The 18,120-nt window shown below is 46.7% G+C and overlaps 3 non-coding genes across 3 annotated transcripts; all 3 read right to left on the bottom strand.

The window, feature by feature from the left end:
- Window positions 1–9,601: 9,601 nt before the first annotated feature.
- Window positions 9,602–9,674, bottom strand: TRNAV-AAC (transfer RNA valine (anticodon AAC)). Its single transcript has one exon. It is a non-coding gene; the product is annotated as a tRNA-Val (tRNA).
- Window positions 9,675–10,771: 1,097 nt separating this feature from the next.
- TRNAV-AAC (transfer RNA valine (anticodon AAC)) lies at window positions 10,772–10,844 on the bottom strand. Its single transcript has one exon. It is a non-coding gene; the product is annotated as a tRNA-Val (tRNA).
- Window positions 10,845–11,771: 927 nt separating this feature from the next.
- TRNAV-UAC (transfer RNA valine (anticodon UAC)) lies at window positions 11,772–11,845 on the bottom strand. Its single transcript has one exon. It is a non-coding gene; the product is annotated as a tRNA-Val (tRNA).
- Window positions 11,846–18,120: the final 6,275 nt, after the last annotated feature.

The following is an 18,120-nucleotide window of genomic DNA, read 5'->3' as shown; positions in this document are numbered from 1 at the left end:
GCAATACAATACTCAAAGCAGTCACTGTAGACCCCAATGACACTGTTGGGTTTCCTGCTAGAATACACCTAGCACGAAACCCAACAGTGCCATCAAGGACAACAGTCACTGCGGCACAATACAGAGCAGGGAAATACTCACTAAACGCCTTTTTGGAGGATGCTGTGGCGCTGTCCCAGCCATCCATCAACGCTGCGGCCACCTCATTCCATAGCCGCCGGGTCACCACAATGTCCTTGTGCAGCCGGTCACGGCTGTCCCACAACGGCGAACGCTCCTGGACCAGGCTGATGAGCTGCTCATTATCCAGGTAGACGTCTTCATCCCGTTGTGGAACCAAGACAAAACACATTCATTAGAATAATCAAATTTAAATTGAATAAAAAGTTACAAAAAAAGAAACATAAAAAAGAGTAAAAATAGAAGATAAAAAATAAAGAACATTACAAATCATTTGATACATACATTCCGTATCACCACCGGGACTTGGCTTCGCTGCTCCTGCTCTTCGCCCTCACTAGTCCCGTCCGCAGAAGATGATGATGATGACGATGTCTTAAAAAAGTAGAAAAAAACGTAAGAGATTTGGAGAAGCAGCAGATATACTTACCAGATGCACGAAAATAATCACCTCACGGTCTGCTTGCGCCAATTCCTGCCGCGATGGGGAATACTCGGATTCTGAAGACATACTGCATGTAAAAATAATAAAAATCATTAGTACATACATAATTTAAAAGGACAGGCATATAATGTAATATACTCACATTCTTCGCTGATCAGATGGGTTCCTTGTTGACTGTCTGCTCTCCAATCTGTCAGTGTAGTAGTGGCAGAGTTTTGGCAGGCACCTCCTTTATATAGACTTTTTTTTTTTGACTTTAGAAGATTATAACTAGTACAACAAGTGGACACTACCAAAAAAACGCAGCGCTAAAAAAACGCTTACATGCGCATGCCAGTGCGCACGTATGCGCATCCATAGGCTATAATGGCCATTTTTAGCGCAAAACGTGCGCATACGTGCGAATGCGCTTTTTTGCAGGGACAAAAAATGCAACATGCTACGTCTGGAAAATACAAACGCACACCCCAAAAAAACGCAGCGCATGAAAATCGCATACGTGCGCTTACCAGCGCGCAGGTATGCGCACCCATGCTAAATATAGGGGAAAAAACGCATGCGCAGGTATGCGTTTTTTTCCCAGCGCAAAAAAACGCAAATGTGAAACCAGCCTTACCCTTTGGTATCCAAGCTTTTGACTTTCAGTTCTTGATCTCGATTGCTTGTTGTCACCACAGTAAGCGCTTGCATCCGGTTTCTGTAGTGTAGCCGTTATCACGTTCGTCTCACACGTAAAAGGTCCCCAGTTCGAAACTGGGCAGAAACACAGCTTTTTCTCTTGGAAAACGATCTTTTTGACTTTCAGTGCTTGTTCTTTATTGCTTGCCATGACCACAGCATTTTTTGTTTGTTTGAATTGTTTGTTTGAATCGGTTGCCTTCTGTAGTGTAGCGGTTATCACGTTCGCTTTACATGCGAAAGGTCCTCAGTTCGAAACTGGGCAGAAACACAGCGTTTCTCTTGCAAACTAGCGCTTTTGACAATGAGTGCTTGATCTTTAATGCTTGCCATGACCACAGTAAATGCTCTTGTCTGGTTACTGTAGTGTAGTGATTGTCCTGTTTGCCATCCTCCTGAAAGTTCCCTGTTTTGATCCCGGGCAGAAACATGTGGCTTTTCTTTATTTTGATAACAAACGTTTATTGTTGGCTTAATTAGCCTTAGTTAGCATATTCTATTGCTGGTTTAATGAGCATTACTTTTACCAATGTGATTATTTCTACCCGTTTTTGCTTTTGGCAAGCATGTGTGTTTTTGACAGTGTCTAAGTGTTCCTAATTCAAGTAACACCTGATAGGATCAAGGTGCGAAAGCAGGCATCTAGGTGCTTTTTCTTTTTGGCTTTTGGACAAAGGCATGAGAATGTTTTGTGGAGCATGGTTTTGTTTCCCTGTTTGTTCTTTTTTCCAATAGCCTGACAAATGAAAGGTTCCTGTGTTGCAAAATGCACTTTGTCCTGTCTTCAGACATAGAGGAAGACCTCTTGACTTTGGCTGGATGTTTTTTTCTTTTTCAAGTTCATTTCAGCATGTTTAAACATCTTTATCTTTGCATGGAGTTTCTGAAGTGTAGTGGTTGTCACTAGAGCTGAGCGACTTTTGTTTTTTTAGGGTCGCGTTTCGTTTCGTGAAACCCGACTTTTCCAAAAGTCGGGTCGAGCAAGATCGTCCGATTATAGGGAAGTCGGGGTCGTTCCAAAACACGAATCCCAATGTAAGTCAATGGGGAATAAAAGTCGGCAGTGAGAGGAGGACAGGAAACACACCTACAGTGCCCATTTCAATGCCAAAAGCATCAATTCTTCTTACTTAAGCTTGTCAACCTTAATTAACTTCATAATACAAGTTACGCACTGAAAAATGGGGGTTATTTGGCTAAATTTGTGGGGGGGGAGGGCTGGCTGCAGGTTTTCATGTGCCCTGGGCGAAAGAGCGCCCCTTTAACACATACCACAACTCATCATGCTCCGATACGGCAGAGAAATAGCGGTATAGTACAATGAAAAATACCTCACTTTTTACATCTCATGACGAGGCCCATCTATTTCTCCATACAAAATCATTGGTCCCATATAATGTTTGAAACAGTATATGATGAGCTCCACATAATGCTACAGTATATGTTGGTCCCCATGGATGAAGCTCCACTGTCTTATGGGCCCAAATAATGCTCCAAACATAATGGGCCCCATTTCTAATGCTCTAGTGTATAATGGGCCCTGTAAATGCTGCTCCAGTGTCTGATGTCCACCTTTGGAATGTTCCAGTGTATGGTGGGCCCCATCTATCATTCTCCAGAGTATAGTGCGCCCCAAAAATTGCTGTCCCAACATAGAAAACAATCAAATAAGTCTCCTCGCTAGGGAATCCCTGTACTTGTCTGGACAGGTGCTGTAGCTTGCTTAACAGCTCGCCAGCCGTTCTCACGCCCAGTATGGATTGCACGTGATTGCACAAAGGTTAGAAAGGGTACCGTATCCCTGGATAACATGTATGGATAGCGTACACATTCAAAATATATGTCTATACAGCATGAGGCAGGCTCAGACGGTGTTAGGGCCAGTATGGTTTGCACGTCATTGCACAAAGGTTAGTAGGGGTACCGTATCCCCGGATAACATGTATGGATAGCGTACACATTCAAAATATATGTCTATACAGCATGAGGCAGGCTCAGACGGTGTTAGGCCCAGTATGGATTGCACGTCATTGCACAAAGGTTAGAAGGGGTACCGTATCCCCGGATAACATGTATGGATAGCGTACACATTCAAAATATATGTCTATACAGCATGAGGCAGGCTCAGACGGTGTTAGGCCCAGTATGGATTGCACGTCATTGCACAAAGGTTAGAAAGGGTACCGTATCCCCGGATAACATGTATGGATAGCGTACACATTCAAAATATATGTCTATACAGCATGAGGCAGGCTCAGATGGTGTTAGGCCCAGTATGGATTGCACGTCATTGCACAAAGGTTAGAAGGGGTACCGTATCCCCGGATAACATGTATGGATAGCGTACACATTCAAAATATATGTCTATACAGCATGAGGCAGGCTCAGACGGTGTTAGGCCCAGTATGGATTGCACGTCATTGCACAAAGGTTAGAAGGGGTACCGTATCCCCGGATAACATGTATGGATAGCGTACACATTCAAAATATATGTCTATACAGCATGAGGCAGGCTCAGACGGTGTTAGGCCCTGTATGGATTGCACGTCATTGCACAAAGGTTAGAAGGGGTACCGTATCCCCGGATAACATGTATGGATAGCGTACACATTCAAAATATATGTCTATACAGCATAAGGCAGGCTCAGACCGTGTTAGGCCCAGTATGGATTGCACGTCATTGCACAAAGGTTAGAAGGGGTACCGTATCCCCGGATAACATGTATGGATAGCGTACACATTCAAAATATATGTCTATACAGCATGAGGCAGGCTCAGACGGTGTTAGGCCCAGTATGGATTGCACGTCATTGCACAAAGGTTAGAAGGGGTACCGTATCCCCGGATAACATGTATGGATAGCGTACACATTCAAAATATATGTCTATACAGCATGAGGCAGGCTCAGACGGTGTTAGGCCCAGTATGGATTGCACGTGATTGCACAAAGGTTAGAAAGGGTACCGTATCCCTGGATAACATGTATGGATAGCGTACACATTCAAAATATATGTCTATACAGCATGAGGCAGGCTCAGACGGTGTTAGGCCCAGTATGGATTGCACGTCATTGCACAAAGGTTAGAAGGGGTACCTTATCCCCGGATAACATGTATGGATAGCGTACACATTCAAAATATATGTCTATACAGCATGAGGCAGGCTCAGACGGTGTTAGGCCCAGTATGGATTGCACGTCATTGGACAAAGGTTAGAAAGGGTACCGTATCCCTGGATAACAAGTATGGATAGCGTACACATTCAAAATATATGTCTCAGGAGGCAGGCTCAGACGGTGTCAGGCACAGTATGGATTTGACGGCCCAGATTACACAGCGGAGGAGCAGGGAGAGGTAAAGATTGCAAATGCTGGGGCCCTTGCCAAGCAAGGGGGGCCCACTCGTGGGCGTCGGTACTGGCACTGGGCCCCTCATAGTACAGCGGTGTGTCTGACGGCGGGTGTGCACCACCACCGTCAGAGACACTTGATTGCACTATGAGGGACCCTGTGCCAGTGCCCGCGCCCAAGAGTCGGCCTACCCACCTGTCCAGGGCAACGGCACTCGCACGGTGTCGTGCGCTAGGTGGTGACCCCGGCCATAGGGGGGAGGCAGCACAGTTAGGGAGTTTTAGAAAGTGGCATATGTTGATGTTGGACATTCAACTGATGCAAAAGGCGAAATAGGTGAAGTACCAGGAAGAGGTGGACCAAAGCAAGCCATTTTTCTGTCACCCTATGTGTCATCAGGGGAAGGTGGGACAAAATCCTTGGAAACCCATGCGTGGTTCATGTTAATGCAGGCTAGATCATCCACATTTTGGATTGACAGACGGGTCCTTTTTTCTGTCAGGATTGATCCAGCTGCACTGAAGACTCTTTCCGATAGCACACTTGCAGCTGGGCAAGCGAGCTCCTGTAAGGCATATTGGGCCAATTCAGGCCAGGTGTCCAGTTTAGCGGCCCAATAGTCAAAGGGGAATGACCTGTGTGGGAGAACATCGATATGGGAGGAAAAGTAGTTTGTAACCATAGTTGACAACTGCTGTCTCCTGTCACTTTCCATCGATGCAGTATTACCAGTTGTGTGAACGGTATTTGAAAAATCAGTCCACAACATTGTCATGAAACCCCTGTCTCCAACGCCACTTTTGCTGTGTGCACCACGAACACCTCTGCCAAGCTGCCCCCGGCCCGTACGGCTCGTGTGAGAACCATCACCGCTGCTGTGTGCTGGGAATGCCTCAAGCAACCGATTTACCAGAGTTGCTTGTTTATTAGCCAATATTAGGTCAAGGTTCTCCTGTGGCATGATGTTTTGTAATTTGCCTTTATAGCGTGGATCCAGGATGCTGGCCAACCAGTAGTCGTCATCGTTCATCATTTGGCAATGCGGGGGGTCCCTTTTTAGGATCCGCAAGGCATAATCTGACATGTGGGCCAATGTTCCCGGTGTCAATGATGCACTGCGAGTGCTGGGTGGAGGAGCACTTTCTGGCAAATCCACATCCCTCCAGTCACGCACAAACCCTGTACCAGACCTTGCCACGCCAACATTTTCACTTGCCCCACGAGATGCATCCTCCTCCCCTAAGTAATCATCCCCATCATCCTCCTCCTCCTCCTCCTCTTCTTCCTCCACCTCGTCCAGGAGAGGTCCCTGAGCAGACAATGGCTGAATGTCATCAAGGATTCCCTCCTCCTCTTCCTCCTCATCAACATTGGCTGCAGACGCCTGCTCCTTAAGGTGCATCAAAGTTTGCATGAGCAGACGCATAAGTGGGATGCTCATGCTTAGGATGGCGTCGTCTGCGCTTACCAGCCGTGTGCATTCCTCAAAACACTGAAGGACTTTACAAAGGTCTTTCAGCTTCGACCACTGCACGCCTGTCAACTCCATGTCTGCTCTCAAAGTGCCTGGCCGTGTATCCTCCCACAAATGCATTATGGCCTGCCTCTGCTCGCACAGCCACTCCACCATGTGCAGGGTGGAGTTCCACCTTGTTGCAATGTCGATAATGAGGCGGTGGTTGGGAAGGTGGAGCAATCGCTGCAGCTTCTGCATACGAACGGAGTGTACAGGCGACCGGCGGATGTGCGCGCACAGTCTTCGCACCTTCTGGAGCAGGGCTGTTAACTCCGGATAATTTTTGAGGAAGCACTGTACCACCAGGTTCAAGGTGTGAGCCAAGCAAGGTATGTGGCTGAGTTTTGAAAGGGCTATGGCTGCCACAAAATTACGGCCGTTATCAATAACTACCTTGCCTGCCTCAAGATGTACACTGCCCAGCCATGACTCAGTTTGTCGCTTCAAGTACTCGGCCAGCACCTCGGCGGTGTGTCTGTCGCCCAAACACATCATCTGCAACACAGCCTGCTGACGCTTTCCACTAGCTGCTCGATAGGGGGACACATCGTGTGCAACAGTGGCAGCTGCAGATGGAGTGCTCGTACGACTGCGCTCTGTGGACGAGCTTTCGCTTCTGGAGGAGGAGGAGGAGGAGGGTCGAACGCCTACAGCCAACTGTTTCCTATACCGTGGGCTAGGCAGCACTGTCCCACCACCGCTGTCCCCTGTGGACCCTGCATCCACCACATTAACCCAGTGCACAGTGATGGACACGTAACGGCCCTGGCCATGCCGACTGGACCATGCATCAGTTGTGAGGTGCACCTTTCCGCTCACTGACTGCTTGAGTGCATGGACAATGCGGTCTTTCACATGATGGTGGAGGGCTGGGATGGCTTTGCGAGAGAAGAAGTGGCGACTGGGTAGGTCATAGCGTGGTACTGCATAGGCCATGAGTTCGCGGAAAGCTGTGCTTTCCACCAACCGAAAGGGCATCATCTCAAACGAGATTAGTTTGGCAATGTGGGCGTTCAAACCCAGTGTACGCGGATGAGAGACTGAGTACTTTCTTGACCTACTCATAGTGTCTGGGAGGGTGAGCTGGACTTGAGAGCTGCATATGGTGGAAGTAGCGGTGGACAGGGCGGACTGAGAGAGGGTTGATGATGGTGATGGAGTTGGTGTTCTTTCTGATGGCCTAGAATCAGTCTTTCGTTGATATAACAGTGGGATTCCCTGACTGCTGTGGCCTTGCAACGACACCTCAACATTTGCTGCTGTGCTAACCGGTGGGCTTACAGTGGGGGAAACAATGTAGCGTTGCTGACTACCTTCGTTGTGATCAGTTGCACATGTGGCACTTGAGGTTTGGTGTTGTGTCCACGCTTGCAAGTGCATGCTGGTTAAATGTCTAAGCATGCAACTGGTATTCAAATTTTTCAGATTTTTCCCTCGGCTAAAGGTCTTTGTGCACTTCTTACAGATAACCTTGGCCTGATCATGAGGATTTTGTTCAAAAAAGTGCCACACTGCACTCTTCCTACTTTGGCAGACATTTTGCGGCCTAGCACGCTGTGATCTTTTGACCCTCTGGACAAGCTGTCCAGCAACTCTTTTGATGTTTGGAACCTGTCTTTGGAGTGCTCCGGGCATGCCAGATAACAGCTGTTGCGATGTCGATGTCTGCTGTGGATGCTCCTCATCTGAGCTATTGGAAGCAGCACCCTCTTCCCCCAATGGATGCCAATCTGGGTCAACAACTGGGTCATCCATCACCTCCTCTTCTATGTCATGTCCACCTTTCTCTGTGTCACTGTGTATGGTGGTATAGTGTGCGGGAAGGGGCACCTGAGTCTCATCAGGGTCAAAATCTGGCTCTGTACACTGCGAGGACAATGTAGTGCTCTGAGTGAATGTACCAGCAGAATTATCCATCAGTGGCTGTGCATCAGTGCACTCCATGTCAGATTCATCTTGGCCTGGGTAATTCACCATTTGACTTGATAATCCAGGCATGGTATGTGAAAACAGCTCCATGGAGTAATCAGTAGTATGGCCTGCGTCATCCTTCAATCTTGGTTGGGGTGAAGGACACAAGGAAAGGTGTGGTTCATGAACATGAGCCTCCAATGACGACTCAGTGCTTTTACTTTTTACAACTGAAGAAGAGGAGGCGATAGAGCTGGAGGCTGAGTCAGCAATGTAAGACAAAACTTTTTCCTGATGCTCTGCCTTTAAAAGCGGTATGCCAACTCCTAGAAAACTAAGCGTTCGAGGCCTTATGTATCTAGACGATGACGCAGGGTCAGCACCTCCTGCATTTGGTCCTATTTTGCTCTTGCCACTACCATCAGATCCATCACCAACACCATCATTACCAGCTGCCAACCCCCGCCCAATTCCACGGCCTCTTCCACCAGCCTTCCTCATTTTTGGTAGAAATGTAGACAAAGTCCAACAAACTATATAGTAATGTAAAACAAGGTACAAGGTGTCTATAGGACAGGGGAGATTTAGAATTTCTGCACACACTTGTGGACAGTGGACACTTGTGGATAGTGTGCGGCCCACTGATATCTGAGCGCTATGTCACAGGCTCGATGGCACAGCTGTGACCAAAGTGACAAGAGGATAATGGAGATTTTGAATCTCTGCGTACACTTTTGGACACTGGACACTTGTGGATTGTGTGAGGCCAATGATATCTGAGCGCTATGTGACACGCTCGATGGCACAGCTGTGACAAAAGTGACTAGAGGATAAGGGAGATTGGATTGCTTTTAAAAAAGCAGTTTGCGGAGCAGTGGGTAAACAGCAATGTCAGCGTTTCAGGAAGCCTTAAAAGGCAGCCCAACAACCAACACCACTGATACACCACAATATAGCCTCCCCTTGCACTGCACACACAGTGACTCGTGTGTTGTGCAGGCCAAATCGCTAGCAGCAGAAGCAGTTTTTTTGTCTTCTTCCCTGCCTAACGTGCTCCCTACAGAATCAGCAGCAACCTCTCCCTATACTAAGATCGGCAGAAGTAAGATGGCGGTCGGCGTGCACGCCCTTTTATACCCCCTGTGACGCCCACCAAAGCAAGCCAATCACTTGCATGCCCTTCTGAAAGATGGTGGTGACCCGTGCCTAGGTCATCACGTTGCCCACAGTGTCCGTGGATCCTGATTGGCTGAAAAAGAGCGCAAAACAAACTTTTGAAACGCGACTTTGGCGCGTAAGTCGCCGACCTCGTGGCCGACCTCATCCTAGGGTCGGGTTTCGTTTCATGAAACCCGACTTTGCCAAAAGTCGGCGACTTTTGAATTTTTTCGACCCGTTTCACTCAACTCTAGTGATAACGGCTACACTACAGAAACCGGATGCAAGGGCTTACTGTGGTGACAACAAGCAATCGAGATCAAGAACTGAAAGTCAAAAGCTTGGATACCAAAGGGTAACAGCGTGTTTCTGCCCAGTTTCGAACTGGGGACCTTTCGCGTGTTAGGCGAACGTGATAACCACTACACTACAGAAACCAGCTGCGGAAGGTTACTGTGGTCATGACGAGCCATCGAGAACAAAGACTCAACGTCAAAAGCTTTAATATCAACGCCTAATGTCATGCTTGTATCCAGTTTCGAACTGGGGACCGTTCGCGTGTGAGGTGAACGTGACAACAACTACACTTGAGAAACTCGATGCAAAGCTTAAGATGTTTAAACATGCTGAAATGAACTTGAAAAAGAAAAAAACAGCCAGCCAAAGTCAAGAGGTCTTCCTCTATGTCTGAAGACAGGACAAAGTGCATTTTGCAACACAGGAACCTTTCATTTGCCAGGCTATTGGAGAAAAAGAACAAACAGGGAAACAAAACCATGCTCCACAAAACATTCTCATGCCTTTGTCCAAAAGCGAAAAAGAAAAAGCACCTAGATGCCTGCTTTCGCACCTTGATCCTATCAGGTGTTACTTGAATTAGGAACACTTAGACACTGTCAAAAACACACATGCTTGCCAAAAGCAAAAACGGGTAGAAATAATCACATTGGTAAAAGTAATGCTCATTAAACCAGCAATAGAATATGCTAACTAAGGCTAATTAAGCCAACAATATACGTTTGTGATCAAAATAAAAAAAAGCCACATGTTTCTGATCGGGATCAAAACAGGGAACATTCAGTAGGATGGCAAACAGGACAATCACTACACTACAGTAACCAGACAAGAGCGTTTACTGTGGTCATGAAAAGCATTAAAGATCAAGCACTCATTGTCAAAAGCGCTAGTTTGCAAGAGGAACGCTGTGTTTCTGCCCAGTTTCGAACTGAGGACCTTACGCGTGTAAAGCAAACGTGATAACCGCTACACTACAGAAACCAACCGATTCAAACAAAAAAATAATGCTGTGGTCATGGCAAGCAATAAAGAACAAGCATTGAAAGTCAAAAAGATCGTTTTCCAAGAGAAAAAGCTGTGTTTCTGCCCATTTTCGAACTGGGGACCTTTCGCGTTTGAGTCGAACGTGATAACCTCTACACTACAGAAACCGGATGCATGTGCATTCTGTGGTGACAACAAGCAATCGAGATCAAGAACTGAAAGTCAAAAGCTTGGATAGCAAAGGGTAACAGCGTGTTTCTGCCCAGTTTCGAACTGGGGACCTTTCGCGTGTTAGGCGAACGTGATAACCACTACACTACAGAAACCGGCTGAGGAAGGTTACTGTGGTCATGACGAGCCATCGAGAACAAAGACTCAACGTCAAAAGCTTTAATATCAACGCCTAATGTCATGCTTCTATCCAGTTTCGAACTGGGGACCTTTCGCGTGTTAGGCGAACGTGATAACCACTACACTACAGAATTCGGCTGCGGAAGGTTATCGTGGTCATGATGAGCCATCGAGAACAAAGACTCAACGTCAAAAGCTTTAATATCAACGCCTAATGTCATGCTTCTATCCAGTTTCGAACTGGGGACCGTTCGCGTGTGAGGTGAACGTGACAACCACTACACTTCAGAAACTCCATGAAAAGCTAAAGATGCTTAAACTTGCTGAAAAGAACTTGAAAAAGAAAAAAACAGCCAGCCAAAGTCAAGAGGTCTTCCTCTATGTCTGAAGACAGGACAAAGTGCATTTTGCAACACAGGAACCTTTCATTTGTTAGGCTATTGGAGAAAAAGAACAAACAGGGAAACAAAACCATGCTCCACAAAACATTCTCATGCCTTTGTCCAAAAGCCAAAAAGAAAAAACACCTAGATGCCTGCTTTCGCACCTTGATCCTATCAGGTGTTACTTGAATTAGGAACACTTAGACACTGTCAAAAACACACATGCTTGCCAAAAGCAAAAACGGGTAGAAATAATCACATTGGTAAAAGTAATGCTCATTAAACCAGCAATGGAATATGCTAACTAAGGCTAATTAAGCCAACAATATACGTTTTTGATCAAAATAAAGAAAAGCCACATGTTTCTGCCCGGGATCAAAACAGGGAACTTTCAGGAGGATGGCAAACAGGACAATCACTACACTACAGTAACCAGACAAGAGCGTTTACTGTGGTCATGGCAAGCATTAAAGATCAAGCACTCATTGTCAAAAGCGCTAGTTTGCAAGAGGAATGCTGTGTTTCTGCCCAGTTTCGAACTGGGGACCTTTACACGTGTAAAGCGAACGTGATAACCGCTACACTACAGAAACCAACCGATTCAAATATAAAAAAAATGCTGTGGTCATGGCAAGCAATAAAGAACAAGCACTGAAAGTCAAAAAGGTCTTCCTCTATGTCTGAAGACAGGACAAAGTGCATTTTGCAACACAGGAACCTTTCATTTGTCAGGCTATTGGAGAAAAAGAACAAACAGGGAAACAAAACCATGCTCCACAAAACATTCTCATGCCTTTGTCCAAAAGCCAAAAAGAAAAAGCACCTAGATGCCTGCTTTCGCACCTTGATCCTATCAGGAGTTACTTGAATTAGGAACACTTAGACACTGTCAAAAACACACATGCTTGCCAAAAGCAAAAACGGGTAGAAATAATCACATTGGTAAAAGTAATGCTCATTAAACCAGCAATAGAATATGCTAACTAAGGCTAATTAAGGCTACTTTCACACATCAGGTTTTCGGCGTCAGGCGCGATCCGGCGTCGTGCCGGAACGCCGGATCCGGCAAATGTTTAGTAAAACCGGATGTGACGGATCTGGTTTTCTGCCGGATCCGTCTTTTTCTTGACAGACAAAACCGGATCCGTCTCATTTGGTTCATCCGTTTTTCTATCCGTTTTTCGACGGATTACGCCGGATCCGGTTTTTAAAATTGACCCTTGTGGCCTTCCGAACGGGATTGGCTACTGGAAAACTATATATAGAGTGTTCCTACAGCCCTTCTTTGACAGGTTGTCGAAGAGAAAGTGCAGGTTGGAGAGAAGAGCAAGTTACTTTCGAAGATGGATGTTGTCATTGGAAATATTTTGAAGAATTTGGCGGTTTTTATAGCGGAGGCGAATCGTTTGAGGGTGATTGTTCTGGAGAAGGAGAGAGCGAGACAGCAGCACATCAGGCATCGTAGACGACGTTTGTGGATCCACCCCATCACAGCCAAGAGAATGACGCGTGGGGTCTATTCTACACTCTGCATGGACCTTCGACGAAACCCGGATACATTTTTTGGATATGTTAGGATGAAAATGGAGAATTTTGATTACTTGGTGGAGCGCATTGCACACCTCATAAGAAAAGCGAACACCTATTGCCGCTTCTCTGTTTCACCCGCAGAGCGTCTGATGGTGACTTTAAGGTAAGCCACATTTATTGGATGTGATCGCATCAGAGCACACTTTCACTGCAATCTTGTTGGTGGTAATTTGTATCTCCAAGTGTTAGGTCAGTTTTGGTATGTAATGCTGTGATTTAAAACTAATTTATTGTTTTTTAATTCCCCACAGATTTCTTGCAACTGGAGAATCCCTTTCGTCACTGCATTTCCAGTACAGACTCGGGATTTCCACCATATCTGGAATTGTGAAGTACACATGCCGTGCACTGTGGGACTCCTTAGCTGAAGAGTTTTTACCAGAGCCCACAACAGAGAGGTGGATTGAAATTGCTGACAAGTTTCAACAGATATGTCAGTTTCCCAACTGCTTGGGCGCTGTGGACGGGAAACATTTCCGCATTGTAAAGCCAGCTGGATCGGGATCGGAATATTTCAATTACAAGAAATATTTTTCAATTGTCCTCATGGCCATCGCTGACGCGGAATACAAATTTATTGCGGTTGATATTGGGGCCTATGGCCGCTCCAATGACTCTCAAGTTTTCAAACTGTCTGCCATGGGGCGTAAACTGTATGGAAACACCTTCCAGTTCCCACCACCTACCGCTGCCGCAAACATCTGGTCCACCTATGCCATTTGTCTGTGTAGGGGATGAAGCCTTCCAGCTGTCAGAACACCTTTTGAAACCGTACTCTAGCAGAGGATTGACAATACCAAAACGCATTTTTAATTACCGCCTCACAAGAGCAAGAAGAATGGTTGAATGTACCTTTGGTATTCTGACAGCCAAATGGCGGGTCCTATTGACTGCGATCAACCTCAAGACAGAAACTGTGGACGAGGTGATCAAAGCGTGCGTGGTACTCCACAATTTTGTTATCTGCAAGGAACCCATTTCCATTGAGGACACCTCTGAAGAAACCACCTTGCAAGATTACCATGACATTACCACTAGAAGTTCTGTGATGGTTTCAGTGATGAGGGACAATTTTGCACTATACTTTATGTCACCTCAAGGCAGAGTACACTGGCAGGATGACAGAGTGTGAAAGATTTGTGCCCTAACCAAACTTGTGTACCTTCTGTACCAACAGTATATACCTTTGCCAACCAAAGTTGGCTATCTTGTCATGGTCTCTATTTTTAGCTTTAGGCCACAGGTGTGTACCTGGTTGTGTTTTATGCAAAGTATTTCACCTTTTAACAAAAGTTGTGTACATTGGTAGGAAATCACCAACAATAAACACAACTTTTTAGGTGAAATACTTTGCTTCAAACACAACCAGGAACACAACTGTGGCAAAAAGCTAAAATTTACCCACAGTTATATACCTAGTTTTGAATACCATTTCACCTTTTAAATACCCTGTATTTAACCTTTTTCGCCGCAGAAAGAAATGACAGACAACCAGTGTAAAATAATTTAACTTTTATTGAAAAATGTTTTTTTTAGTAAACTTTTTTTAAATTTTAATAAACTTGTTTAATAAAGCTTTGAAACAATAAAACTGGTCATTTTTATTTAAATACACACATTATAAATCTGTGCAGTGTGTGGTGGAAATACTGCTGGAGGGGCTGCGGGACACTTCGACACTGGGAGTGTGGAGAGAGGACTGGGATTGTGGTGGGGAAGGAACAGTTAGAGGTGAAGGTGTGGAAAAAACTACAGAATGGGTGGACATGTGGGAAGCAGAAGAGGTGGTGGGTGGTGGAGTGGAGGGTTGGGCAGGGACTGTAGGAGCAGATGATGTTGATGGCAAGTTGTATGGGGAAGGAGTTTGGTACGGGGCAGGTTGCTGGAAGTGGGGAGATGTCTGGTACGGGGCAGGTTGCTGGAAGTGGGGAGATGTCTGGTACGGGGCAGGTTGCTGGAAGTGGGGAGATGTCTGGTACTGGGGAGGTTGCTGGTACTGGGGAGTTTGCAGGTACTGGGGAGGTTGCTGGTACTGGGGAGGTTGCTGGTACTGGGGAGGTTGCTGGTGCTGGGGAGGTTGCTGGTACTGGGGAGGTTGCTGGTGCTGGGGAGGTTGCTGGTGCTGGGGAGGTGGATGGTATGTTATAGGAGGGGGAGGATGGAAAGTGGCTGGAGGGGGTGTAGATGTAATAGGAGGGGGAGGATGGAAAGTGGCTGGAGGGGGTGTAGATGTAATAGGAGGGGGAGGATGAAAAGTCGCTGGAGGGGGTGCAGGTGGAGGAACTACTGTGGTGGGAGGAGGAGGTTGGGAGGTAACTTGCTGGAGAGCAGCGTGGCATGAATGCATTACATGCATCTGCTGGGCAGGAGAGAGCGTTTCCATGCGCTCCACAACAGACCTGAAAAAGGTGTGGTTTGGCGAAGATCTTGCTTCTGAATGCATGGTTTGCAGAAGTGTCTTCACCTCCAGAATGCTGGAGTTGATCTGCTGAAAGCCTGCGGAGATTTGCTCTGACAAGACTTTTAGACAGTTCTGGAAAGATGCATTCAGATGCAAGAACTCTGGCGCATAAGTCTTTTCCTGACCCCTCTGCCGCTGCCGCCCAGTACCCGCAGGTGTACTAGAGGTGGCAGGGGCAGAAGGGTGGGGTAAAGGGAAAGCGATCTCCTCACCAGCAGCTTCATGTAATGTAGGCGGCCACGATGCTCCTGTGCTGGTGGATGGGACAGATGGGTCGAATGTGTGGGAAGGCTGGGAAGGTGCAGATGTACCGGGGCGGTCGAAGTGTCCCTCGGTGCTGGTCTCCTCAGGGATCGCCTCAGAAGGGTCCAATCGTGCAGGTTCCCGAGTGCTGCTCACCGTGCTGTGGAATAAAGAGAAAAAAAAACAATTAAAATAGTGACATGGTATGGCCCTGGCTGAAAAAAAAAGTTACATCTAAACTTTTTTTGTCACATGTGGTGTGTAATATTTACCTTCTGGTGAGCATTGTCTCCCGGAGGAACGACAGGGCTCGTGCGTACTTGTACTTGCTCCTGCGTCCTCCAGATCCACTCGGGGCCCGCATCTCTTTATTGAACTCCTTCTTGAAACGATCCCTCACAGACCGCCACCGCTTCACAATTCTCTCCCCTGAAACGAGAAAGGACAAAGTGGTTAGTATACAACATCAGTGTTTCCCAAACTCGAGTCCTCATGGTCCCCAGGGGTCATGTTTTCAGGATTTCCAAAGTAAATAGAAATCCTGAACACATGATCCGTGGGGACCACGAGGACTGGAGTTCGGGAAACACTGGTTTAAATCAAGCAACCGGTACTGTATATACTTACGCTCTTTAATCTGGGCCCGAGCTTCGAGGTCCTCCCAGCGGTCCACAAGGAGCGAACAGATTTCCTCCCAGAGTCGTTGGGTAACGATCAGGTCAGCGTGGCGGCGGTCAGCCATATTCCAGAGTGGCTCCCTTTCTCTGACGAGATCGATGAGGTGGTCCACATCAATCCCTCCATCCTCACCGTCAGAGTCGGGAGCACGCTGTGAAGGCTGTTAAAGAAAAAGACAAAAATAACATAATTAGCCTCCACAAAAGAAATGAAATAAAAAGTGCAAAAAAACAAAGCAAAAATATTTATACTTACACGCTGGTGACCGCCGCGTTGCTGTCGCCGACGACCCTGGGAGGCACTGCGAGGACCTCTTGGCCGAGCACCAGATTGGGAAGACTAGAGAAGAAAACAAAAAATGTTATGTCTTTGGATGTAGGCATTTGTTTGCTGTGTGTGGTCTGCAGAACATTGTTTTCTATGTGTTGTGTGTAGTGTGATGTTGTGTTTCTGCGTTTGATGCAAAAAACTTACCAATTGTGAGTCCACTCCAAGTGTCTGTCCACCCCTTCCTTCTTCTTCTGGGAGCTCCTCTTCATCTTGTGATTCCTGTTTTGAAATAAAAGGCAATGAATACACATATATTACAGAGATGATGGATTTTTGAAATAAAAACTTACCGTCAAACGCTGACGATGCGAGGGAGGGAGGGCTCCCAGAAGCTGTGCTGTCTTCCTCATGGCCAGACTCCATGGCTGTGCGTGGTGTTTCTGCTGCTGCATCTATTGGGCGGCTGTTGAATAAAGAGAAACAAAGGGCCCATGAATATCTTGATATTCCATAGCCCTAGTTTGGAGGAATGGGGGATTTGATAATTACCATCTCTCATCTGCTGCTGGACTCCCCTCACGTTGTTCAGCATGCTGCTCCATTTGGGGTGGTGCTGATGATGCTGCTGCTGCAGATGTCTGCTGCCTTCTCCTGCTCCTGGTTCTTGGCTTGGGTGGCATGTTGGGTGTGGCTGAGGGTCCCATTGTCTTGCTTTTATATATGTCCTGTGGGCAGAGCTACTGAGCATGCTCAGACCAAAGAAGCCGGATCCGGCTGTCGCCGGATCAGGCGCATTGCGGCGCTCATAGGCTTTCATTGTATGAAAAAGCCGGACACGCCGGATCCGGCGTGTCCGGCTTTTTCGCCGGAGACAAAAAACGTTACAGTAGCCGTTTTTTCCAGACGCCGGATCGCGTCACATTGCCGGATCCGGCGAAAATCGGATAAAACGCATGGCCATCCGGCTCGATCCGGCTCTAATGCAAGTCAATGGGGGGGAATCCGGATCCGGCATTGCATTTCGCCGGATCCGGTTTTAGTCAAACGCGCCGGATCGTGCCTGACGCCGAAAACCTGATGTGTGAAAGAGGCCTAAGCCAACAATATACGTTTGTGATCAAAATAAAGAAAAGCCACATGTTTCTGCCCGGGATCAAAACAGGGAACTTTCAGGAGGATGGCAAACAGGACAATCACTACACTACAGTAACCAGACAAGAGCGTTTACTGTGGTCATGGCAAGCATTAAAAATCAAGCACTCATTGTCAAAAGCACTAGTTTGCAAGAGGAACCCTGTGTTTCTGCCCAGTTTCGAACTGAGGACCTTTCGCATGTAAAGCAAACATGATAACCGCAACACTACAGAAACCAACCAATTCAAACAAGCAAAAAATGCTGTGGTCATGGCAAGCAATAAAGAACAAGCACTGAAAGTCAAAAAGATCGTTTTCCAAGAGAAAAAGCTGTTTTTCTGCCCAGTTTCGAACTGGGGACCTTTCGCATGTGAGTCAAACATGATAACCGCTACACTACAGAAAGCAGATGCAACCACTTACTGTGGTGTCAACAAGCAATCGAGATCAAGAACTGAAAGTCAAAAGCTTGGATAGCAAAGGGTAACAGCG

The sequence above is a fragment of the Dendrobates tinctorius genome, unplaced genomic scaffold (assembly GCF_039654945.1).
Source record: "Dendrobates tinctorius isolate UK_male_01 unplaced genomic scaffold, ASM3965494v1 ptg000432c, whole genome shotgun sequence".
NCBI lineage: Eukaryota > Metazoa > Chordata > Amphibia > Anura > Dendrobatidae > Dendrobates > Dendrobates tinctorius.
This window is presented reverse-complemented; position numbering and strand designations above follow the sequence as displayed.